Below are 27,991 nucleotides of genomic sequence, written 5' to 3' on the forward strand. Positions count from 1 at the left end.
AGGAGAAAAGGAAGAGTGAAAGCAGGTAACTTGCAAGTCAGCCTGTGCTCTTAAAAATAAAGTCATCCTAGGTCTGATTACAGGAACGATGAGGAGACAGAGAGCTGGCAAAAGAGCTCTGAGGGATGACTGGAGTCATTCAAAGAGTGAACCCCAGTTTACTTAAGGTACCTGTGACAAGATGCCAAGGTTCAGAGGGTCCAAGAAGTTATCCTCAGCAACCCATTTAGAACAGGCAGTGATTGCAGAACAGGGACAAAACTGAGAAAGCTATCTATTGCTGTATAAGGCAATGTTAGCCCCTTGTCACACACCGACTCACCTTGTCTTCACAAGATTTTATTCTCCCTATTCACTAAAGGCAGAATCCCAGGCCTGAGAGTGCAAATGGGAAGAAATACCATCTACCTTCCCATTCAAACCTGTATGGATAACAAGAAATGTTCTTCACCATGTTCAGTCAGGAGGGCTATTTTTCATCTTTATAATCCAAGTGCTAGGAAAAATAACACTCTTAAAGACTTGTCACTTATTGGAGACAAGATTGATCAGTTTAACAGAAAAGACATTTGTTATTGAATGACATGTTGACTCATGCACTCCCCCAACCCCCGCCATCCAAGTCTTAGTTGCTGCAATCTCTAAATGCTGCCTGCATGGTGAAAGGACTTTGTAGATGTGACTTATTAAGGCTTTTAAGGTGGGGAGCAAATTCTGGGCAACTGAGCTGGGTCCTAAATGTCAACATAATGTCTTTGTGAAAGTTCGCGAAGCAGAGAGGATCTTGAATACAAAAGACAAGTTCTGAAACTGAAATTAAATGCTGCACTGCTAGCCTTAACAATGCTAGGCGTAGCCAAAGCCAGGTAAGGTACACAGCCTGGAAGTTGGAAAAGGCTAAGAGGCTGTTCTTTGGAGCCTCCACAAGGCTCACATCTGCAGCTTCTTTGATTTTTGTCCAATAAAGCACATATTAGATTCCTGGCAGAACATGGGCTGATAATCCACCACTTTATGGAAATTCCTTACAGTGGCCATGGGAAACAAATGTCCAGAGGAAGATGAACTTTTAGGCTACAAAGAAAGTCTCACTAAGTACATGTTCTTTGTGTTCTAAATACGGAGTAATTATGTCTACTATTACATCTCAGGTTAATCATCAAGAAGTATCTTCAGAGGAGAGAGATGCTGCCTGGGGATGGGCGGAGGTCTCTGGCTACGGGTTTTGTCAATGAATCTGAACATCTGGTGTGTAGGGCAGTGTCATCCCCTATTGTCTGGGTTTGAGTGATACAGAATTTGCAAGCTTGAGTGACATAGCAGATAGATGTGTGTGTGTGTGTGTGTGTGTGTGTGTGTGTGTGTGTATATTTATGAGGGAATATCAAAGTGAAGAAATCAACTAGGGAATAGATAACTGTGGAATCTATATTTCACTGTTCCTTATGTACGTGGTAGAATTGTTCACTGTCTGCTTTGCCTCTAGGTAGAGATTAAGTTAGTAAGATAAAGGGTAGAAAGTGAGTACCACTCAGACATTTTGAGCAGAAGCGTTATATACATGGGCATATAGATGCTTGAAACAATCTGTATACATTAAGATGCACAACTTTACTCCAAATTGCTTACCTCTTCTATCATTCCAGGTGGCTAGTTCCATACTGAAAAGACATATAGATTTTCTAGATCTCAAATAAGAACCCTTTCCACCTCACTATACCAATCTATTTTGCAGCGAGAAACATTCTCACCATGATATCTTTCTCATCTCTCTCTAATATATTATTTTGTTCACTTAAACACATCTATTGTTTCTGTGAGGAAATAATTAAAAACACTAAAGAGAGGAAAGGTCACTTATTCCAAATAGAAGGTGTAGATTTTTAAGGCTCTGTGCAGGACTAGCCTCCAAGACAAAGTGCTAGCATCTTCCTGATGCAAAAGCCCATCACAGCTATGCTTGTTGACTGTTGGTATTCCTTCAAAGAGGGGTGGGAGGGGACCTGAGACCTTCATCTGAATATCCAGCCCCTCCTCTCAACCAGTTGTATGCCCACATTGGATGTGATCTCAGGGAAGGGCTAGAAGCATATATGCTGGTAAGGACTAGGAAGGGCTCGATCTATACAATGGATGTAGTGTTGACCTTAAAATGTGGCTGCTTGAAGAGCACACAAGCTTTTCCTGTAGCCCCTCACTCATTGCTCTGAAAGTAAGTCTAATAAGCTCCTTAGTTCTCCAGGGTGAACTTTGGTAGAATTGTACCTGTGCATGTGTCACTGGAACCTTAGTAAGATGGGTAGAAGTTTATGTCTGCTGCAAGGAAGGGATTTTAGCACTCTTGCTATGTAGCTGAGGATGACATGGAGCTTTTTTTTTTTAGTTTTAAAAATTAATTTAGTCTTTGGTAATTTCGTACATGAGCATAGTGCATTCTGGTCCCCATGTTTCCCCCATCCTCTCTTATCTACCTCCAACCAACCTCCTTCTCTCTACCAAGTCTCTGTCTCACTCTCTTATATTTACTTATTCATTTATTTTTTGTTGTGAACTTATGTGGGCATGGGAGTGGTGCTATCCATTGGGAATAAGTTTCACCAGTGACAGTATCACAGAAGAGAGCTGAATAAAATTTTCATTTGTATATGCACTACATTTTTATCTTATCCGTTCCTCTGTTGATAGACATCTAGGCTGATTCTATTTGCTAGCTATTGGGAATGGATCAACAAAGAACATGTATGTACACATGTGTGTCTCTGTGGTAGGGTATAGAATTCTTTGGGTACATGATCAGGAGTAGTATGGCTGCGATGACTTTGAAGTTCTAAGCCTTCTGCCTCCTCCCCTAGAGCTGAAAAATTTTGTCTAGTACCACCACACCTCGTTTATTTGGCCCTAGAGATTAAGCCCAGGGCTTTGTTCCTGTTACACAGGCCTTCTGCCAACTGAATTAGATCCCTGTTTTTTGTAAAACTTTTTGAGGGAGAAGACAGTGATGCAGTTCCTTGTGTGTACTTTGCTGCAGGGTCCTTAAACTCCTCTTTTCGCCAATCCTTACAAGGCTCTTAAGTTTGTTTAACTTTTGTTATCTCTTACTTACTAGGGAAGAAGTTAGGGTTTAGAAGGGTGATGTCAGTGTTTCTCAGCCTTCAGTGAGTATTAGAATCCCAGGAGAAGTAGTTTAAATACAACAGCTGGGTTCTACCCTGGAGTTCTGAATTCTTCATGTCTGAGACAAAGCCCTCAAATTATTTTTATTTCTAGAAAATTCTCTAATAACACTGATAATCAGACTCCTGGTCTGGGCATCATGTTTAGCTTTCACAGTTTCTCCTGTGAGTGTCAAAGATGGAGCTTAGAGCAATTTGAACCCTAATTATATCATATCAGGATTCCCTTTCTGGACCTGTCTTCAGGTTCTCATGTAGCCTAGCTGCTCCAGACCAGAGAAGCACGATCTGGCTTGAAGCACATCCTATCTATTGCTCTAAGGGTCCTCAGCCACTGTGGCCAAGTTAGAGAAGCGAGCAGCAGAGGGAAGATTGCATCCTGCTGAGTTTAGCAGTTGCTAAGAACTGGAGTTACACCAAATCCCTTAATTTTTCCTTTATTTATTATAAACAAAATAGAGTTTTGTTAATTTTTAACTGTTTTCCTATCCATTTATTGTTTATCATGTGCAAATGAAATGGCAAAACTACTGGGAGATCACAGACTTATTAGCATGGATCTTTAGGTACAGACAATTTAAGAGCTGTGCTTTCTTATATCTAAAAACTGAAAGATGAAGTAAAAAAGGGAAGATAATAGAAAGGTAAAGGGAGAGAGTCAGAAGCTGGAGATCACTGGGCCCAAACACTGAACAGATCCTGGGAGGCAGCTCTGCTCCAAATCTCACAGAACCCAGAGGAAGCGAGCCTCCCGGGAGCTCTAACCTGAGCAGTATCTTAGGTAAGGAGACAGCAGCACCTGCCCCAGACAGGAGTAACTGAGACCCACTGGGACCCACTGGGACCCAGTAAGTCATTCCTGGCCTAGAGCACTGGATCGTTCCTGTCTGTGGCTGAACACTGAGCAGATCTTGGGCCTCAGCTCTAACACCAGTAGTAACACCTACCCCACACAGTTCTGATACAACCAAGATAATAAGAAAGGCAGGCTCCAGTCAGAGACAGGACAGGTAGCACTAAGGAGCTCCAGATGGTGAAAGGCAAGCAGAAGAACATAAGCATCAGCAACCCAGGGTACTTGGCATCATTAGAAACTAGTTCTCCCACACAAGAAAGTCCTGAATTCCCCATATTACTAGGAAAGCAAGATTTAGATTTAAAATCACTTCTAATGATGATGATAGAGGACTTTAAGAAAAACATAAATAACACTCTCAAAGAATTTGAGGAGAACACAGGTAAACAGGTAGAAGCCCTTAAAGAGGAAACACAAAAATCCCTTAAAGAATTACAAGAGAACACAACCAAAGAGGTGAAGGAATTGAACAAAACCATCCAGGACATAAAAATGGAATTAGAAACGATAAATAAATCACAAAGGGGGACTACCCTGGAGATAGAAAACGTAGGAAAAAAACCAGGAGTCAAAGATGCAAGCATCACCAACAGAATACAAGAGATAGAAGAGAGACTCTCAGGTGCAGAAGATACCATAGAAAATATTGACACAACTGTCAAAGAAAACTCAAAATGCAAAAAGTTCTTAACACAAAATATCCAGGAAATCCAGGACACAATGAGAAGACCGAACCTAAGGATAATAGGTATAGATGAGAGTGAAGATTCCCAACTTAAAGGGCCAATAAATATCTTCAACAAAATTATAGAAGAAAACTTCCCTAACCTAAAGAATGAGATGCCCATAAATATACAAGAAGTGTATAGAACACCAAATAGACTAGACCAGAAAAGAAATACCTCCTGTCACATCAAAATACCAAGTGCACAAAACAAAGAAAGAATATTAAATGCAGTAAGAGAAAAAGGCCAAGTAACATATAAAGGCAAACCTATCAGAATTATACCAAACTTCTTACCAGATACTATAAAAGCTAGAAGATGCTGGACAGATGTCATACAGACCCTAAGAGAACATAAATGCCAGCCCAGGATACTATACCCAGAAAAACTCTCAATTACCATAGATGGAGAAACCAAGATATTCCACGACAAAACCAAATTTACACAGTATCTTTCCACAAACCCAGCATTACAAAGGGTAATAGCAGGAAAGCTCCAATATAAGGAGGGAAATTATACCCCAGAAAGAGCAAGAAAGTAATCCTCTTCCAACAAATCCAAAAGAAGATAGCCACACAAAGATAATTCCACCTCTAATAACAAAAATAACAGGAGACAACAATCACTGTTCCTTAATATCTCTTAATATCAATGGACTCAATTCCCCAATTAAAAAAACATAGGCTAATGGACTGGATACATAAATAGGACCCAGCATTTGCTGCATACAGAAAACCCACCTCAGTGACAAAGATAGACTCTACCTTAGAGTAAAAGGCTGGAAAACAAATTTTTTTAAGCAAATGGTCCTAAAAAACAAGCTGGAGTAGCCATTCTAAAATCTCCAGCTTGAGAACATAAAGGGAGGATCTCATGGCTCCACCTGTATAGGTAGTTGAGGGTGGCCTTGCCATGCATCAGTGGAAGTGGACGGCCTTGGTGCTTGGAAGTTTGGATTCCCTAGTGTTGGGGAATTTCAAGAGCAGGGAGGCAGAAATGGGAGGATGATGGGAGCACACCTTCATAGAATCTCCCAGAATTATATGGATTGGACATGACAGAGGCAGGCTGTCAGAAGACTAGATGCCAGAATTCAAACTAAAAATTATCTTGATACTAAAATTTGTTTTGAGAATTGTACATTGCAGAATACACAGCCTTGGTGTATCTACTCATCAAGCAAGCTGAGCAGACCTGCTAGAACCTCTGATGTCCTGGAATTCCAGCTGGATGCAGTGAAGACACAGAGTCTGAGGCTTATCAATTTACTCTTCCCCCTGCCCCTCTTCTAATATCTCAATGCCCATAATCAGCTTGAAGAAGTTAATGAAGAGCCAGCGCCCCTATTCCCTGGGCTTGAGGGATGAGGTGGTTAATATTGTGCTGTCTTTCTAGGGAAAAGTAGTGGTTTTGTTGGAACAGTGAGGATTAGCTAGGATTTATTGCATAGCCATAACCTATTGGTAGAAATATGTATAATTGTTATCAAGATGAAGTTATAATTTCTTAAATGGTACAAAATTCACTTTGATTTGAAATTTAAAGTTTTTATTGGTACAAGTTTTTTATTGATATAAAAGTGAGATTAATATTGTTACTCTCATAGGCATTGTGCCTATATAACACATTTAGGAATACAAGGCTTAGACCCAGTCCTTCTTTAACTTTTCTAACTGATTTGAGATGGTTAGGCTGTGAGTTAAGGGCCTATAGCAAATTCATGGCTCTGAGTTTATTGTTAGGGTGTTTTCTATATTTTATTTAGAAATAGTCAAGAAGAGTTAACAGACAACAGTCCAGATTGCCTTACATGGATAGTTGGTTTTCAAAACATCAGATGTCCACAGAGTTGACGTTATAAACATTTCTGTATTAATGTTCATTTTGATTAGAGATCTGTCTGCTCCCGACAGCTTCCTGTCTTGGGTTCTAAGAAGAAATTTAGCATCTTTGGAGTTATTCCAATTGTGGTGAGACAGCCACTAGGCAAGAATTGCCTCTTTTCATCTACAGACAAATTACTGTTCAGAAAAAAGACACACTTGCGGAATAGTCAACTGATTATGTCTTCAAAGACAGAGTAATCAGCCCTTAATAATTCTTCATTACTAGGTCTTTCAGATGATCGTGGGCCAGAAGGCTGAAGATCAGATGCTCCAATGTTTTGTAGTATAGGGAATGTCCAGGTGTTCAGTGGTCTCTATAAATTGCCTAAGTTTTAGAAGCTATGCTTTGTGCTTCCCACAATTATAGTTAACTCCATCATTCTAGATTTCTGACGGGGTTATAGTCTCATAGCCAATCCAGCTGTTTACTTTCAGAGACAAGATTTGAGAGGATGGTTTTCAGGTGACAGTCATTCTAAAGCCAAGAAAAAAGCCAGGTTCAGAACTAAGTCTTTTAGTTAGGTGGGATGACAGATGTTCTGGTTAGTCAACAAAAAGATGGACTGGGTATTCGGTCTATCTTGTACCTGACTGATACAAATTGGTATAGTTATGCTCTAATTGTATTTTGAGAGAAAAGTTTTATTTTAACAGGAAGGGCGATATGTAGGAGGAGCTAAGGTGAGGAGAGGAGGAGGAGAAGGAGAGGAGGAGCTAGGAAATGAGAGAGAGAGAGAGAGAGAGAGAGAGAGAGAGAGAGAGAGAGAGAGAGAGAGAAATGGAGACGGATGTTCACATGTCTCCACCAAAGATAGTTGATATATCTAGGTTGGGTATTGTATTGGGTTACACTTCTGATTGTATGGGCATCTTGTTATTGAACATTATCCAACTTATAAAGCCTTTGATTAACATTAAAAAAGTTGTATAAAAGCAAAAAGGAGGAAGGGTTATGGGATAGGGGTTTTCTAGGGAGGGGAAATGAGGGGGGAAAGGGGATGGCATCTGGAATGTGGAGATCAAAACATTTCTGGCTGTTGACCTCAAGATGGGTGTGGTGTTTAACATGAATAGGAAGGGAAAGTAGGTTTTGAGGCCCAAGCAGGCAAAGACATAGAACAGTCATCTTGTTTCTCACATGTTTGGGGGAAGAGGGATGCCTAAATCCTGACACTTAATGTGAGCTCAAACTTAAGCCCTTGCTGAATGCCGAGGAGGTGCCAGGTTTAGTGGATAGAGTCTACATGGGAGAAGGGTTTGTGCCAGGAGTTGGAGACAACAGACCACACTGAGCTACTGTCTATGTTTATGAATAGGTTTACTGGGATGTAGCTATTTTAATCTCATGGTATGTTCTCTGTTGCAGCTGATTTGAATAGTTGCAACCAATTTTGGAATCTCCAAAAGAATTATATTACTCTCCATTTTAGTCTTTTTGTTGAGTGTGTGTGTGTGTATGTGTGCATATATTTATATGTGTGTGTATGTGCATATATGTGTGTGCATATGTGTGTGTACATGCATGTATGTGTGTGCATGTGTATATATGTATATTCATATGTGTGTGTATGTGTGTGTGAGAAAGAGAGAGAGAGAGAGAGAGAGAGAGAGAGAGAGAGAGAGAGAGAGAGAGCACGCGTGCATGTGTGTGTGCATCAGAGAATAACTTTCAGGAGTTTTCCCCTTTGATCTTATTCAGACAGAGTCTGCTGCTCTGCACTCTCTGAGTTAGTTGTCTCTAAAGTTTCTGGGTGACTCTCTTATCTTCACCTCCAATGTCACCTTAGGAATGCTGGGGTCACAGATGTGAGCTATGTCTTGCATCTAGCTTATCTAGCTTTCTGTGGGCTCCAGGACAGAACTTAGGTCATCAGCATGGGAGACAAGTGTTTTTACCTCTTGAGCCATCTCAGTGGCTGCTGTCTAGTTCTTCTTTACTGTGGTCTCTGTGAGCCACAGAGGGGAAAGTATGTTTCCTAATAATGAGGGAAGAGAATGAGAAAAGCCTGGACACCCACCACTCTCTAGGAGTTTGCCTGTAGCTTTAACAGCTGAAGACGAACCCTAACTCTCATCACTGCAGGGTTTTCTTCACAGTACCTTCCCCAAACCTCTCAGACACTGATAACCAGCAGGGTCTCTATATAGATGGTGTGTCACTATACAGACATTGCTATTTGTATAACCTAATACAATGACTCTCAAACCTATGTGAAGTTTGAGTGCTGGGTGGTTTCTCATTTATGTAAGGACAAGAATAGGTGACCTGGCTACCCATTCAGCGTTGTTTACAATGATAATCTATAACAGATAAAAGTTTTTCCCTTTCTAGTTCCACTACCTGGTACTTTGGATAAACATTCTCACTCATCAGAAGAGGCATAGTTAGATAACTTCTTCCATGGTTCTCCTCTCAGTAGGGATGTGGTACATGACTGCGTAACATGGGATGCTAGAAGCATTAGACCCATGGCTTATTTTTTAGTTCTACTTCAATTTTTTTTCAGTTTTCTAATTATTTTATTTATAAAGATTTTATTTCTTATTGGATATTTTATTTACATTTTAGATGCCATCCCCTTTCTCCATTTCCCCTCCCTGGAAAACCCCTATCCCATCCCCCCTTCTCCTCTTTGCTTTTATACTATTATTTTAATGTTAATCAAAGGCTTTTTAAGTTAGGTAATGCTCAATAACAAGATGCCCGTACAATCAGAAGTGTAACCCACTACCCAACCTAGATATATCAACTATCTTTGACTGGCGGAGACACGCAAACACAGTTTTCTCCTTTATAATAATAATCATAATAAAGTATTACCACTTACTACATGGTATTGATCGCTCCCCCTAGAGGCAGTAGAGTAGAGTAAAAATGGGTTTGAATCCTGACACCTTTTACTTTACTAGCTTGTGACATTGGGTGAAGTATTGAAAATCTGTTGGCCTAATTAATTAATATTTTTATTCGTCAAATTAGACTGTGCTTTCTAATTAAAGGGGGCAATATTCATGACAGACTTCAAACAGTGTTTTTATATAAGAAGTCTCATTTTATAGTCTGTTAAAAGTAAATAAATAATAGAAAATAAAATACTAGGTCTTTTATATTTTCCATAATTCCTCATAGTTAACTAGGCTTAGTTCCCCTTGTATCCTGTCTTTAAACACTAGCAACGATGTTGCAAGGAAATTGTTAGTGTAGCAAATTTAATACCTGAAGTAACAGATGCAGAGGGTTGGAATTGCTCAGTCTGACACAGCTGGTAAGCAAAGAAGCCAGAATCACTCCCAGGCTTCTGATGGCAAGCAGCCCTCGCCAGGCTTAAAGCCCTAAATTATCATTGGTTGCTAAATGTAGGTGATCTAGACAAATGGTCAGCACGGTTGCTTCATAGTGAACACATACAAATGATAGGTGAGGCTCTTGTATGTATACACAGCTTGATTAAAACACATATTAAAAAGTTCATGGGCTCAGGCTAAATAAAGCAGAACACTGCAAATTTGAGGTTAGGGCAGAGAAGAGCTATTAGCTGCTGTGTTATTTTCTAATCAGTGCATTTGAAGATTCCAAATCATTCCTAGCAACCTCTCTTTCTGGTCCAGTCAAAGAAAGAGCTTGTCAAGTTCTTTGTTGCATGTGCCACTCCAGGTTTCACATCTTCTCACCACAAGGAGAAGGAAGATGTCATTCCCCATGAAGCTGCTTTTATAGAATCTGTTCATGTTGAAACAACATTGAACATTGTATCATGGTGGTTTTCTAACACCATTTATTTAAGGCCAACTCCACCATCACCTGAGGCTTCCGTTGTGCTGTTCTGAGCTCTGTCTCTAAGTGTCTCTCTTACAGGTTGGTGGTGATCATTAATGTAGATAGTAGGCTCTTTCCTAGACTACTAATGATGTGAATGATCATTTGCTTTCTGGCCATATTAAATTTGCTGTTTGAGATTTTATATAATAAATGGAGAATGATGCATTTTTTTTTTTTACCACAGCCCTCGTAGATTATGACCTCTCTTTCAGTGTTGTCCCTCGGCGTCTTCTCCACATGGACACTGGGAAAGATAGATGAGGGGACTGGTGGAAGAACAAGAAGAAGGTCCACTCATGCAAGGAATTAACATCCCTCTTGTGGCCTTAGGAAACTAACTGAGATCAGTCTTGGGAGCACAGTCTTGACTCCATGATCCTGAGGCAAGAAGGGAAGTTCTCCAAGGATTAGCACTGTATAAATTCTTCAAAAGATTTGAACAGGGCACTCAGAGGGACTGCCAAGAATGTGATGGGGAGACTATGGAAGGAATGATGTACTCCCTGGATTCAAATAAAGGGAACACACTTGGTGCAACCTCAAGGAGGGTCAGTGGCATTCATGACATCTCTACTCCTGGGTATTATGAGTGACAGGCAGCTATGTAAGAGATGCTAGAGTGCTCTCATATTTGACTCAAGTGAACCCCATAGTGTGTACTATTGCTGATTTGGGACCATAAAGTCACTGTCTGATGTGAGAGAATCACCTTAAACCAGTGTCTTGGGAACATCATATTAGCTTAGTTTTATGAAAAAATTATAGCCTGTGTTGGTACAACAATCTGCTTGTCAGGATCTTCTCATGGGACTACAGCTGGGTCATAGCATCCCAGTTGATTTTATAGATGCAAGTTTCAGAATGCTTTAGGTATTTAGTTGACCTAACATATGAAGCAAAACAGATGTCAAATGTTTTCTTTAGAGGACCAGATATTAAATATTTTAGAGTAATACCTCTGATATAACTCTATAATTCTGTTGATATTTTGATATTATATGAAAACTGCCAAGGATAATTATAAATTAAGGAGTGTGGTGATGTTTCAATAAAGCTTTATTTATAGAAACATATTTGTCTGTCTGTGCAAGTTTTTCAGTCCCCAAGGACAGGATCATAAGATGTCCTGGGAGGAACAACTGGGGACTAGCTACTGCTCTGAGCTGATTAAAAAAACAAATAAAAAGATAAAGGGGAAAAGCATAAGAGAAAACAGTAATTTTTATAAGCTATAGGATATAGAAGAAAGTATTCAGTACTGAAAATAGAGTAGGGTATGAAAGAACAGGGTAAAGGCAGAAAAAACAAGTATATTACTGCAGTTGGAGCAGAGTCAAAGTAGGAAGTGGCTAACAGGCTTCTTGGTTGATGAGACTTTCTTGGGAAAATTAAAGGAGAAAATATCTGTTAAAACTTTTTTTCCTCAGACTATATAAATGTCAGCATGTTTTTTATTAATGTGCTATGCTGTGCTATCCTACACGAATGTGGTTTTTTTTTCATGTATGTCTTGGAGTACCACTTTAAGTATTTATAATGGTTTTTTATTTTTATCTTTGGAGCAGAGTTAGGTGGTATGGTCTGCACTCTTTAAAAAATCACCTTTACCTGATGTTTAATGGAGGACAGAGCAGAGTGGCTGAGCTGAGAGGGATGGTGACAGACAAAGAGGCATCTATGAGCCACAGCCACATAGATGATGAGAAATTGCACCAGGGCAGCAACCATGGAGATAGAGTGTGAGACTAAAGCCGTAGCTGGGAGGTAAGCTGCCCTTGTTTGATGGCATTTTGGTCTGGGCAGAGATGAAGTACAACACGCGTCAGTAAGGACTGGCTGTTGGATTTGGGCTGTGAGGTGGATTTTGAAACGGAGTAAGAGAAGGAGTCCAGAACTGTTCAGTTATGTTCTGGCAAGAAAGGAAAGCCACAGGACACAGAGAAAGTGTAAACTATACTTGAGGTCAACATTAAAAGTAGAGTGTTTACAAGACGCAGTGGCCCAGACCTAAGGCACTAGACTGAGGTCACAGCAATCACCAGTTTTCAGAGGCATGAAAAATACCATCAGTTTCTCAGGCATGAAGAGCACTGCTTTAGATGGTTTCATGTAAACCTTCCACACCTGACCTTCCTGCTCCGAGGTACATAGGATCTTCTCTCACCTTAAATATGCGCAGGAAAGAATGCTTGCTTAGAAATAACCTTTGCTTTATTATAACAGTAAGGGGCATGTCCCAGTGAGGAGTTGGCACACATCTAGGCACATTTTGAGCCATGTAGCCAGGGGCAGATGTATACTGAAAGTGTGCCCTCTGTTGCAGAAAAATCATGAATATTCAAAACCTTTGGAGAGAAGATGTATGAATATTCAAAGTCTTCTTTATAAAATAATTGTATGCACGTATATTCCTTGCTCCCCTACCTACAGAGTAGTCTGTTTTGTTTCTCTGCTGTAAAACGCTTTTTCTTCAGCCCCTGTCTGATTCTGTGCTACAAGATACAAAGGAGCCATCTAGTCTGTAGCGGGTTTTGTTTTATTTTATTTTATTTTATTTTATTTTATTTTATTTTATTTTATTTTTTACTGGAGTTGGGTATAAACATGGAATAGAGAAGACATGGCAGATCTTTACCATAACAGGTAGTGCTCCTGATGACTGTGGAAAAACAGGACGCCTAGAGAGGAATAGGCTCACCAATTTTGATTTCCTGCCCTTATCTGTTTACTGAGCACAGTACTAGAAGGATCGATCCTTCTACAGGTCAGTGATGTTGACATTTCAAGTGAGCAGGTGTTTGTCTTGACCAATGAAATGTATCAAACAAATACAACTTTACTATCTACAGTCAGACTTCACAGTGTGGTTGAGGTAGGATTTGATTCAGGTGGGGATGAATGACCATCTTCCCCTTCCCGGGTCACACCAATCCATTTCCCCTATTCATAACATAGGATTATATTAGTTATTTTTCTGGCTGCTGTGATTAAATACTTGACAAAAGCAGCTAAAAGGTGAAAGGGTTTATTTAGGCTTACAATTTCACACGGTATGGTCCATCAAGGAGGAAAAAGTCCATGCAGGAGCTGAGGCGGCTGGTCATATTTACATCAGTAGCCACGAAATAGGACATTGATGGTAGGCTTAGATTTTTCACAGCCTACTTTAATAAGGGTTCTTAAATGCTTTAACCTCTCTTCTAGCCCACCACCCACCAGAGGTAGTGGAAAGAAACAGTTAATGGAGCAAAGGGGGATGTTGATCTGTTTATAAGTAGTTCTTTGGGGGCAATTTCAATCTTCGTTTTCAGAATATCAGCAGTTCAGTTCACATGAATCAACAGCAACAGTTTTATTCAGAAGAAACCTCAAGGCTCTGACAATCGTTTTGAGTCGTCAGAAGTGGCAAGAATACCAGGCTGCACATCTGTTACATATGTGCAGAGGTCTAGCTTGTACTCACTCTTTGTTTGGTAGTTCAGTCTCTGGGGCTTTCCAAGGGTCTAAAATAGTTGACTCTGTAGGTTCTCCTGTGGAGGCTCTATCCTCTTCAGATCTCTCAATCTTTCTCTCAACTCTTCCATAAGACTCCTTGAGCTCCATCTAATGTTTGACTGTGGGTCTCTGCATACATCTCTATTGGCTGCTGGGTGGAATCTCTCAGAGGACAGTTATGCTAGGCTCCTGTCTGCAAGCATAACAGAGTACATTAATAATGTCAGGGATTGGTTCTTGCCCATAGGTTGGGTCTCAGTTTGGGACAATCGTTTGTTGGCCATTCTCTCTGCTCTATCTTTGTCCTTACACATCTTATAGGCAGAACACATTTTGGGTCAAAGGTTTTGTGGATGGGTTGCTGTCCTTATCCCTCCACTGGGAGTCATTCCTGACTACAGGAATAGGCCACTTCAGGATCTGTATCTTCCACTGCTAGGAGTCTCAGCTAGAATCCCTTCCACAGGCCCCCTGGGGCCTCCCTCCATATCAGGTCTCTGGCATGTCCTAGCAATTGCCCCCCAACTCATTGCTGGTTTTCATTCCCTCTCCACTGCTCTCCCTACATCTGATCCCCCCACATCAGTTCTCTTCCCCTCCTATCCCCTCTCTCACCCGGTTCCCTCCTTCTATCTACCTCTGATATCTATTTTGTTTTTCCTTCCTTGTTATTTGGCTTCTTTGGTAGCCTGTTGATTCTTTGGTAACCTGTACTTTATGATTAATGTCCATTTGTAAGTGAACACATACCATGTTTGTCCTTTTGGGTCTGAGTTACCTCACTCAGAATGGTATTTTCTAGGGATCAAAGTTGTCCAGCACATGGTCCTTTGGGGGAGACTTGACATTCAAACTACAATGGTGGTTAAGGGTTGGGCTTTGGATACAGAGACCTAGGTTCTTATCTTCCCTCTGTAATGGACCTTCAATAAGAGATTCAATTTTCTGTGCTTCAATTCTCCCAAATGTAATATTTGAGGAAATACCATCCTCAAAGACTGAGTATGATGTCTAAACAAGGTGAGATATGTGTAGCAAATGAAATACTGACTAGCCAGTAACAAGCACTATGTAAATATTATGGCAGGCTATCAAAGGCTGCAGGATAGATGAGAACCAACTCATGGGGCTTCTGACTCCCTGAATTGCCTTCTTATTTTCCTTTTCTGGTCTGCTACTGTTGTGCCAGCATTTATTTAATATCTGGAATGGGACAGAGAGGATATACTTCAGAGGCCTTTAGTGTGGGATATTTGAATTTTCAGTAGCTGATCTTTGCTGTCAGATTTACTATTTCTACAAGACCAGAGCACTGTCATTCAAGTGGCTTTTGGCCCTTCTGATTGACTAATTTAAGCAAACAATAAATTTCTCCTAAATCATCAGCAAATAAAAAATGTGACTCACTTCTTGGCCAGACTTGAGCCCAGTTGGTCTGATGCAGTCCTGTGTGTCACTGATGGGCATTACAAGAGTGACTGGGATGATGGGGACACAGATTTTTAGTGAGAGATGGAATTATGACTCAATGTTTTTCTGAGATATTTTCATTTGAAATGAAGACCAGAGCCTGGATACAAAAGCAGAATGATCATGCTATGTTGATATAAGAAATAACATTTGTCTAGAACAGAGAGAGAGAGAGAGAAAGAGAGAGAGAGAGAGAGAGAGAGAGAGAGAGAGAGAGAGAGAGAGAGAGAGAGAGAGAGAGAACTATGCACACTCTGTAAGCATTTGAAACATATCATGTGGTCTGTTAAATAAGTAAAACTGATTTAGTATTCATGTTCCAAAGATCCAATTCTGTACTATCTCCAAATATAAATAATTAAAAACCATAATAGAAGAGTAGAAGATCTCTTCTCAGGACTCACTTGCCTCTGGGAATGAGTGAGAGTGTGGTGGAGAACTGGCTGAGGTGGAGGAGGGGTCACTACTGTTGGTAAGGATTTGCCAGTAGTGAACCAACCAGAAAGCACTTAGCCTGCCAAGGATGTACACTGTGATGGCATGGGTGTATACAGCCATGCTGAGAGGCCGAGAGGAAGCTGACTCAGTTATAATCCTGAGATTTTGAAAGTCCCATTAAGCTGAGAAGGCACAGTTAATACTCGTGAGTGCTTTGAGAGGAAGACAGTAAGTAAAATTCAGTCTTGAGAAGAAGAGACTGAATAAATTTAGACAAATATGACAAAGGTTTAGAGAAAAAGAAGTGTCTTCTTATAATTTACAGAGTAAGGATGAGCCTAGAAGCACTGTGTGTGTGTGTGTGTGTGTCTGTGTCTATGTGTCTGTGTGTGTATGTGTGTGTGTGTTTTAAACATTTATGTACTGTCTTAGGGTTTCTATTGCTTTGATAAACACCATGACCAAAAACCAAGTTGGGAAGCAAAGAGTTTGTTTGGCTCACCCTTCCATATCACTGTTCATCATTGAAGAAAGTCAGGACAGGAATTCAAGCAGGCAGGAACCAGGAGACAGGAGCTGATGCAGAGGCCACGGGTGGGTACTGCTTACTAGCTTTTTCAGCCTGTTTTCTTATAGAACCTAGGACTCCCTGGGGTGGCACCACCTAAGAAAATGCCACACAGGCTTACCTACAGCCTGATACTATGAAGGCATTTTCTTAATTAAGGTTCTTTCCTCTCAGAGGACTGTAGTTTGTATTAAGTTGACAGAAATGTAGTCAGTACACTTAACAACGATACCAGTTAAACAACAGAAAAAAGAAACAAAAACAAAACCAGTCCTTTGTTTTTCTGACTGATTTTCCTTCCTCTGTACAATTGCAGGCCATGCAATGCCATCCATTGGTTGAAACTGGGATTGGAAATCTGCAGGTGAAGCTAATGTTAGATTGGAGACTGGGGCTAGGGACAATCCTTATGTACAAGTTGAAGTTGTGCCAATTTTATATTAACATTTACTTCTGGGATAAGGGGAGATGTTTGCCAACACTGCAAGGCAGATTTAAAGTACCTCACATATATTACTGAGAAGAGAGCCAGATGTGTATAAAGCAGCTGCACTGTATTTTCTTTCCTGGATCAAAGATAGAATGTTAATTATCAGCAAAGATTCTGGAGACTATGGGAATTTGTTGTCTCACAAAATTGCAAACTAAATTCATTTCGTTTCCTGTCCCCAGCCTTCTAATAACAACGTGTCCTAGCTCCATGAAAGGACTGATCTGTGAACCTGCAGACTGAAGACTGATTGCTTTGAGACTGCTGGTGTGCTTTTTGGTCTGCTCGCCAGATTTTTAGGATTGATTTTTGCTTTAGATATTACCATTTAGCTACTTAAGAGAACACAGAAACATTCTTAGCTAGAGCATAAAAATTAAAATCTGACATCTTTGAAAGAATTTTATCTGCCAATGTGAATGCACATTTGTGTGTTAAACACTGAATAAGAAACTCTTATCTCAGATCATTATAATGATATCAGTTTGGTAATACATTCTCAGGGAAGATCTTAATACTTCTGTAGAATCTGTAAAATTCTTAGAAATTTAGCTTTGACTGCACATTTATAATTCTACTTCATTCAATAAATACATTCAATACAGTCTGCTGGGCTGGAGAGATGGCTTATTAGTTAAGAGGATGCAAATTCAGTTTCTAACATCCATGTCTGGTCATTCACAACCACCTGCACTCACATAGTGACATACACACATACACACATATACTCACACACACTCATACATGCGTGCAGGTCCACACACATACACAGGCACATACATATATGCATGCACGTGTGCCTGCACACACACACACACAAACACACAGACACACATTAAAACAAAGAGAATACTAAAATACCTTTTCTCTCTTAATGCCCAAATATTTCTTTATTCCTTCATTCTCCTACTCTGAGCTTAAAGCAGGAGTAACAATTTCATGGAACCTGAAGCATGGACTTGAAGTGGTTGGGATAATAGAAATTTATATTTTCAATCTCTTGATGAACAAAGCTATCAGAATTCTGACTTGGTGAGGCAAATGGGTATCATACACACCTGACTCTGTATGGAAGATCAGATAACAAATTATTCAGTTTGAAAGTAAGTTTAAAACAGATGCAAGTATAACCTTGACATCATGTGAGTGTACTGAGAAGCAAACACTATGGAAATAAGAAAAAAGGGAAGGAATTATTTAAGATTCGGAAAGGTAGCTGATGGAACATGCATCTGGATGCTCATTGGTTGCTGTATTTTATTCTCTCTCTTACCTGCTAGCTGTCTCTCTGCATATCGATATTATGGATTGCATTATTTTTCATTTGAGATACTCTCTTGGAAAGCAAACCTTTGATCATTATCTTGTTCTTCTTCTTGTTCTTCTTTCTCCTCCTCTTCCTTTTCCTCCTTCTGCAATCAAATCCCTATCCTTAGTGCAAAACCATCTCATCCAAGAATGTTTTGATATTATCATTTAGATTTTTCTTTTTAAAAAGATTTGTTTATTTTATGTATACGGATGGTTTTGGCTACCTGCACACCAGAAGAGGTCATCTGATCCCATGAGATTACAGTTATAGGTAGTTGTGAGCCACTATATGGTTGCTGGGAATTGAACTCAGGAACTCTGACAGAACAGCCAGTGTTCTTAACCACTAAGCCATATTTCCAGCCCATCATTTAGTAAGCTTGCGGTTTCATATTTCTCAGTTAGTTGCACAGGCATCATAAAGCGGGAACATTTTTAAACATTTTGATTGCTGTAAGTGGAAAGAGTTCCAGTTCTGGAACTTAGCAGATGAGACATCGAGTATCAGGTATTCAGAAGTATACATGCCTAAGACTGACCAGGAAAATGTAACTCTCTAACTTATCATTTCAGAACAGTATAGATAGAGATTTCTTCCACATGCAGTTTCTGTGAGCTTATATTTGCAGTGCTGAAATTTAATTTGAAAACTTGGGCAGAACTCTACCATGGAGTACATTCTAGCCCAGAGATATCAGTTTAATAAAGAAAACAAAGTCCACATTTAAAAACAGACCAATGCAGTGTATTTAAGATTATGTTTAATAATGTTGTTGAGAGGAAGGTAACTGTAGAACTTTGTCCTCTGTAGAGGCTTTGCTTCAGCAACTCTTGATGGCAAGCCTCCTGTCAGTGCAGCTGTGACTTCATCATCTTTGCTCTTTAGTGTATTGCCTAACAAAACATGGTCTCCAAGATGTGCCGATTAGAGGACAAATGTTCCATAATCTAATATGCATGAGAAATGCTCCCTATATAACATGCAGTCTTCTAAATACTTTCTAACTGTTGATAACTCGTGGCTATGCATTCAAATCCCTGTTGTATGGGAGCCTAATTCTGTATACAGTAATCTTTCTCAACTTACTCAATAAAAAAGTACTAGTTTTGCTCTCTGCCTCAAGACAGGGTTTCTTTGTGTAGTCCTGGATGTCCTGGATCTTGCTCTGTAGACCAGGCTGGGATCAAACTTACAAAAATCTACCTGCCTCTGCCTCCTGAGTGCTGAAAATAAAGGCATGTGCCACTACTGCCAAGCTTACTACCTTTCTCCCTTTGCTTTTCAATAATGTCTCTTAGCACCCACCATATCTCTTAAGGTACATATACATACCCAGAACAGGAAGGTAACAGATGCTCAAAAGTTCCCGTGCATTCACAAGTTCCAGTGCATTTCAGATGTTGCACTTTAGATAAGCTTTAATGCTATGCAGCCCCCTCCCCCGATGCATGTTGCCATCATTTGATCACTACTTATTCAGCAAGTATATTTTCCTATGTTTTCTAAATGTGGAAGGAAGAAAACTAGAATTATTATTTTAAATTTATCAAAAGGCCCCCTAAGGAAAAACTTATTCCAAGCAGTTATTTTTAATGCTGTCTATATTAAATATATATTATATTATTAATTATATTTAAATTTTCACATTACTTAAAGAACCCTCAGGCTTCCAGAAAGATAATTGAGTTCCCCATGCCAAACGTAGCAACTTAAGTTGGAGTATTAATTAGTAATAATCACAACAACTGTAAAGGCAAAGATTACCTCTGTTCTTTCAAATGAATTCTGTTACATGAAGCTTACTTTGAAGAGCAAGCTTCCATCTGTTGGTACATAAAACTGCTACACTTAAACCAAACAGCCAACTTTGAACTCATAAATGCTAGAGAAACATCTGTTCTGATTATTCTTTCTCTGAGGGGACAGTAAAAAGTTAAACGTATTCCTAGATTCCACAATGCAGAAATGTTAAGCATGGAAATGTTGTTAGAAATCTGAATGATAGAAATTATTCTTGAAAGCATCTCACCACTTATCCACAGTACTTGTTCATTGACAACATGACTTGACCCGTTCTCAGTGACCAAGGTACCACTCCTTTTGTTCTTCTGTTGCCAAATGGTCTAACATTGCTGTTTTGATTAGCATCTCATGTTTCTTCCACCAGTGTGAATTCTCCATAAGCTCTCTTCTTGATATCTACATTGCACTATCCAAAGTGTCTAAAACTGACCTCTAATCTGAAGATGATGGAAACATAAACAGTTTGTTAAATCAAGATTCACTGGAGAGCTTGCTTTGATGGACCTGGAACTCACTGTGAACTGACTACATAGACCAGCGTGGACACTCACAGATTTCCACCTGCCTCCACCTCCTGAGTGCTGGGATTAAAGGAATGTGTCACCACAACTGGGTTCTCCTATAGTTTTATTGAATAGTTTGTTTTTAAAATAATAATAATTTTTATCTCGTTTCTTCATAACTATTTGATTGGGTTGGCTCTCTTGATTGTGTTCCAATTTTCTTGTGAGTTGTAGTAATGCCTTTTTAATTTAATTTATATTTATTTATTTCTGAATGGACTATTTTCTCAATCATGTCTTTCATCTCTGATATTCTTTCTTCTACTCATTTTAGCCTAGTAGTCAGCTTTCTGCTATGTTCAATTGAGTTTTTCATTCCCCCTTCAGAACTCCAATTTTTTTGCTCAGATTTTCACCCAAGATGATGCCTTCCTTATTAAGCACAGCCTTTTATATCCAGCATTTAAATTAATCTCCTTATCTCATTTATCTGTTTGTTTGAATCTATTTTGAAGCCATTGACCACTATTATTAGTAGAAGTTTTAATTCCCATCTTTCTATTCTGACATTTCAATCATTTCAATGCTTTTAAATTTGGTTTTTAGTTCAGCATGCTGTTTTGGGGGAAGTTGTGTTGCTGTAACTTTCATGTTTCTTGCGTTCGTGTGTTCTGATTGGTGCTTTTATTTTGGCAGACTTATTTTCTGGCTTTATTTGGGATCTCATTAATGAGTAGTCTGGTCTTGAATATTCACTCTCTATCACCTTGGAGGAAAGAGGGAAACAACAGCAGCAATACCAAACCAAACCAGGCATCGAAATATATTTAAAGTTAATTTTAGATGGCCACCAGTGACCATAGAACAAAACTGGCAAATTAGTGTAAACTATGAAACTAAATATTAATAAAACGGATAAGGGCCAAAGTAAAAATAGTAAATGGATGAAATAAAAGAATGAATCCTAGAAAGGAAAGCTGAAAGAAGAAGCTGAATTAAATTTAAAAGGGGAAGAAGGGCAAAAGATTGGAAGAGGAGAAAAAGAGGAAGAGAAAATCTAATTTCACTATTGATAAAAAAAAAAGTTCAAGAACTAGAAAAATAAAAGGTATATCCCATACAGTATCCCATACAATTAAAAAAGGCAAAACAAAAAACATTGTACTCTTCTTAAAGTAGAGCGAAAATTAAAGATAAAATATAAGGAGAAAAATAACAAACAAGACAAAAACAATGAAGTATTGGAGTATTTTCTTCCTGGTACTCAGCCATTAAAGTCTGTCAAGTGAGACACTGGACTCTAAAAATTAGAATTTCTCTTTGTCTTGTTTAAGTTGATGCTGAGGCTGTGTCAACAGAGCTGCATTCTGGAAAGAGGCTTTAGTGGGTATACACTCTGCTACTAATATCCAGCCAAGGGACATTTCTGTGGTATATTGGGTGAATAGAGGAAATAAGCAAAGTACTGAGATCTATACTGAAACACCAATTTCAGTGCCTTCAAGTCTTTGTCAGCATTGGATAGACTGCAGGAGGGAGGAAGGTTCTGAAAGAGAGTGCTCTAACAATCTGGAACTCTGGGACTCTCAGCCTTGTCTGTGGGAAATGCATATAGCTCTGGAGTTTGTGCCACCTGCTGACCCCTGGCTCTGAGATGTCAGTGTACAGTCATCTTCATGTGATGCAGTTTGTTTCTTGTCACAGAAGGTGGGACCACCAACACAATGATCTCCCCCACTCAAGCCTCCTGTGTCCTCTACTTCTCAGCACATCTGCAGCCAGCCTTTCTCTTACCAGGGTTTCTTTGTGTGGCCCAGTTCCTCCCAGAGGCTGTGGCAAAGACGATACCAGGCAGTCTAGCTTGTGTTTGTTACTTGTTTCCCAAAGTACATTAGTCTCAAATAATGTCCTCTTCGCTCATGATAGCAAATGGCTATAGCATTCCACAGTGTAAGGACAAGGGATTCTTCTCTAGTACTGACCTACTGTGCAGGAGGAGTTCCTGTCATCCAAACTCAGCCAGCTGGATTTACAGCTTATGGGAACCAAGAACTTGTTCATTGACTAGGACCATCAATCTTTTGTACAAGGACCAGTTGATTTAATTAGTGGATTTAATTAGTGGATGGAAGCCTTCAACTTCCTTCTTCTGCTGGTGAACCTCTACTGGTGGTCTGACTCCCCACTCCCAATGCACAGCCTTTTTGCCTTTGAACTTTCCAGCTGTTTTGTCTCTAATATTTTAAATGTTCTTCTTTTTCTCTCTCCCAGTAGAGCCTAATTTCTGTGGCCCTGACTCTCTTTTTTTCATGGTGTCACATATAGCCTGTTTCTGAGATGTGTTTTTATAGAAGAAGAAGAAGAAATGAGGTTTAAGAGAGGCATCTTGCTTAGTGTCTGACAACTGGTCAAAGGTAGTATGGAAAAATGTAACTTTATATGGCTCTGCAGCTCCTGCAATGCTCTTGTTAGTGCTAGGTCCTGGCATTGTAGTCCTGTATGCATGGACAGTATATAAATTCAGATGCTATTTATTTATTTATTTATTTATTTATTTATTTATCTATCCCTTTTACTCTTCTGGTTCTATGAATTCAAGTCATTGTTTCAATGTAACCATGAAGTTCCATTTTTCTATTTTTTTAGAAAAGTCCTTATAGCTCAATAGAAAAAAGGATTCGATCACCTTTGACTATTCATGATAGTTATCATAATCATGATGTTATCAGCTATAGCAAAACTACAGAACTGACAGAAAGCACCACCAATACAGCCATATACGAAAGACAACAGCTTGTTCATGGGAAGATGGCTCAATGGGTAAAATGATTTTCTGAATAAAGCCCAAGACCTGAGTTCAGGTCCCCAGAACTCACCTAAAAGATGGATGCAGTAATGTGGGAGGTCTTTGTGCCTCCTACTGCAAAATGGGAGGGAGAGACAAGAAAAATATTTAGAGGCTTGCCAGAGCTGAGCTAGCTTATGACATGGTAGAGAGACCCTGTCTCTTGTAAAGTGGAAAGACAAGGACTAAGACGTGAGGTTGTCCTCTGACCCCACTCTTCCTCCTCCTAAATACTCATAAATCAGTGGGTCATTAAAGTCAGGTCATCAGGATCAACTTCCTGCAAGGTCTTAAAAGCTGGAGTGAAGAAGGGTGGTGAGTTATTTGAATAATTACTAAATTATTCCTGATGAACTCCAGGTCCTTATGGAAGTCACATTTCTAGAGCAATCATTGCTATCTTTATATTTTCTCTTCTCTCCCATTATCTATTAGGTGAGTGTATGGAATTATTAGGGAAGTAATGAAAATATGTCAAGTAAAAGCTTAAAAACAAAAAATTCAGCAGATACCCCTGTGTTTATGCCCAGCTCTTGGATAGCCCTCCCTCTAGTGGCAGCTCAATGAATTCCCATTATAATTACCCTCCATTGATCCATAACTATATGCTCAAATGATATTTGAAAAAAAAGGCACAGAGAAATATTATTTTATAAGATTCTCTAAAAGTATATACACATGACAGAAACAGGAAGGATGAGGCAGGGGTGGGGGAGAGACCAGAGGAAGGGAGTACTGGGAGAGACAACTGGATAGGAAAGGCATCTCTGGGACAAGCTAGAAACCTAGGACAATGGAAACTCCCAAGAATCTACGAGTGTAACCCTAGCTAAGACTCTTAGCACTGGGAGATACAGAGCCTGAACTGGCCACCTCTTGTAGCCACGCAAGACTTCCAATGGAGAGATTGTAATAACAAAGCCAGCCACAAAACCTTAGACCCAAAATTTGTCATGCCTACAAGGTGTGCAGGGGTAAAAGATGGAGCAGAAATTGAAAGAATGACCAACAAATGATTGGTCCAGCTTGAAACCCATGCCATAAGAGAAAGCCCACTCCTGGCATTAATGACACTCTGCTATACTTGCAGACAGGAGCCCAACATAACTGTTAATCAGAGAGGCTTCACTCAGTAACTGATGGAAAATGATGTAAAGACCCACAGCCAAACATTAAGTGGAGCTTGGGGAATCCTGTGGATGAGGGAAATGAAGAATTGAAGGAGCCAGAGGGGTCAAGGACATCACAAGACAACCTACAGAATCAACTAACCTGAGCCCATAGGAGCTCATAGAGACTGAACTGACAACCAGAAAGCATGTATGGGATAAACCTAGGTCCTCTGCACATATGTAACATCTGTGGTGCTGGGTCTTCATATGGGACTCCAAATGTGAGAGCAGAAGCTGTCTCTGATTACATTGCCTGCCTTTGGATCCCTTTTCCCTAGCTGCCTTTTCTAGCCTCAACAGAAGGTGATGTATCTATTTTTACTGCAACTTGGTATGCCAAGGCTGGTTGATATCTATGGATGACCTCACCTTGGAAGGAGGGGTGGATGGTGAGGGAAAGGATGTGAAAGGGAGGGACTAGGAGGAGAGGAGAAAAAGGAAGCTATGATCAGGATGTAAAGTAGATAAATAATGTAATTAGTAATAAAAAAGAAAAACACAAATATGTTTATATAGATATATGTATATACACACATGCATATATACATATATGCACATACAAATAATACATATGTACGTTTATAATATCTGTATACATTTATATCTATCTATCTATCTATCTATCTATCTATCTATCTATCTATCTATCTATCTATCTACATATTCATTAGATGTAATTATTCCAAGCAGGGTAATAATGTTCCCCTCCAGTATTCATAGACTATAACAGTACCCCAATGATAAGTAAGAGAATTCTTCCTTCTAGTTGTTGGTCAGGGGTCTAAGAGACTCTCAAAACAGTATAGACTATTTCATGCTTTTGATTGTCTCTTGGAACTTTCTGAAGACACCGTACACATCCAACACAGGACTTGGAGAAATCATTCCTGTATCTCACCTAAAAACCTCCCCCCTGAAGACTAGGTCTCATAGTATAGGAAGGTATTTCATGAGCTGTTTAGGGAGACAACTTTACATATGTCCATACACACATGTAAAGTTCACAAACCACAACAATGATCAAAATGGCAAGATATCCTCAAGCGTGCAATAGTGGCACTTGTATCATGGGGACCTTAAATCCAATTAAATAGCTGTTGTATCAAGACCTTGCCTGTCACTCAGACACATCCTGTTACTTGATTCATCACTCTATAGTTTACCATATGCTATGTGTCTGTCTTTAGTGTAGGAAAACTAGAGTTTTGAGAAAAAAGTAAAGTTACTAAAAAACTATTGTAGATACAAAAAAATTATTTCAGAAGAATTCATTTTAGATAAAATATCCCATACAGGGCTAAATCCCATGAATACCTACACACATAGCCTTTCCCTAGTCAAAGAAAGCAGAGGTGGTGGATTCCTGTACTGTAATGGGGGAGAAATCTTTCATTGTGTATAGAAGACCAGTGAAACATCTGCACCACTGTTTGAAATAGTGTCCAGTGATATAGTAAAGGAATATTATCTATATTCCTTCCCCCAGATGGAATAACAAGAGTTCAAAACATTCGCCTTCTGGTAGATAACTTAAGATGCCACTTCAGAACATACCAAAATGACAGGGACAGTCTCCCCTTGATATCTAAAATCACTCTTAGGTAAATTATCTTCTGTTACCTCTGGGGCTTCCAAGACCAGTTGAATGGGTTAAGAAAACTGCCCTTGGAAGACCGGGGCCCTTATTCTACTTCCTGCTTTAGCCACCATGTGAGTTGCTTTATTTTGTATTCTTTTGTAGCTTTTATGGGTGGGACCTCTCCTGGTACCATATGCATATGTTTTTGTACCATGATGGATTCAATTCCTCAAATCCCAGGAACTAAAATAACACCATCTATTCTCTTATCTTGCTGTTGTCAGATGTTTTACCACATTGCTAAGGAAAATAAGTAATCCACCATACTACTTCCTGGGATGTTAATTAGGCTTTCATGAAGACCAAAACCATAATGTGGTTTTTACCTTGCAAAGGGACGTGGCTACCTGGGATAGCATGCAGCTCCCAGACTTGACAGGCACCGGGTCAAGGTTTGGTAAATAACTAAATGCAGAAAAGCTTCTCTGTGAATGTCTGTCCCCTCCACTCAAATATTTACATCTGTATTTGTTCATACTAAGGTTACAAAATGTAGTGGAATACCATCTCACTACATTTGTATAAAGCTCAGCGATTGGGCTGTATGAGAGGTAGATGGAGTGAGGAGAGGAAGAGGAGAAGAAAGAGGAGAAGGAAAAGGAGGAGCTAGGGGCAGAGATAGAGGAGCCATGGAGAGACACGCATATATCGAGAGCAGTCCTGGGTAACAACTTATATCTAGGTTAGTTAACTGGTTAACACCTCTAATTGTGTAGGCATCTTGTTAATTTGGGAATATAAAGCCTTTGGATAATCTTTAAGCATTAGAGTCTCATTTCTACCTGTATCTCGTGGATGGCAGGATGGTCTGGGCTCAATCCAGCCTTGTGGGGAGATGGCTCTGCCTATTTCCCATGCTGGTGTCTCATAGGTGGCCTGGTTGGTGTCTCTGGCTGCCTGAACAAGAACACACCGCCGCTCATGGCCTTGGGCCTAGCCTAGTCGGGAAAATGGCGGGCCCCATAACTACAAGCCAGATCAAGTGTTGCTGTTTAAAATATTTCCGGTAACAACAAAATCTTAAAAGCAGGAACATATTATTTGTTAACTTATTTTCTTTAGAATTTAGAAATGTGTCCACCAAAGGATCTGTGTTAGATAAGTTTTAAGTCATAATTTTATTTCTGATTTTACACTTTTGCTGGAATTAAATTTAGAACGAAGCAATGAAAATTAGTTTTCCCGAGCAAGAAAACCACCCCTTCTTGACTACTGTATGTTATAAGATCAGTCATGAGTTTCATATTGTTCTGGCAGAGCTGTGTGGGATGGTGCTTTCTGTTTGTTGTTAAAGCTCCAACTATTTCTTTAAGTTTTTTACTGGATGCCTGCTGGTTAAGCAAGTCCAGCAGCCTCTTCTTTTGTTGGTCACAATCATCCCTGTTCCCAGGGGAAACACCTCCAAGAGCTGTGTGGCCTGAGAAACACTAGTCTTCTCACTGGCTTTAGCATTGATCAGGAGCTGAGGATCAGCAAGCGTCTTTATGATGAGACAGGCCTAAATAAGCCCATTCCCCTCTAGGGTTTCTGGATTGGTAGGCAGTGAAATTAAAAAAGATCCTCTCAACTTTGGTATTCTATAGAGGGATCCACTTAAGAATAGAGGTGAGAGTCAAGTAGAGGAACAGATTTCTGAGGTATCCTTGAGCATGTGGGTACAGTGGCGTGCAGTTTCTCTTGGGCTTTTCGTTTCACAATTTGTTGCGTCTTTCTATTTCATGAAATAAATTGAGTCTCATGCCAATCTCTAAAATAAACCAAGTATTTCAAGGAATGCATCACTGATGGACACAGTC

This window comes from Arvicanthis niloticus, chromosome 11 (genome assembly GCF_011762505.2).
Source record: "Arvicanthis niloticus isolate mArvNil1 chromosome 11, mArvNil1.pat.X, whole genome shotgun sequence".
NCBI lineage: Eukaryota > Metazoa > Chordata > Mammalia > Rodentia > Muridae > Arvicanthis > Arvicanthis niloticus.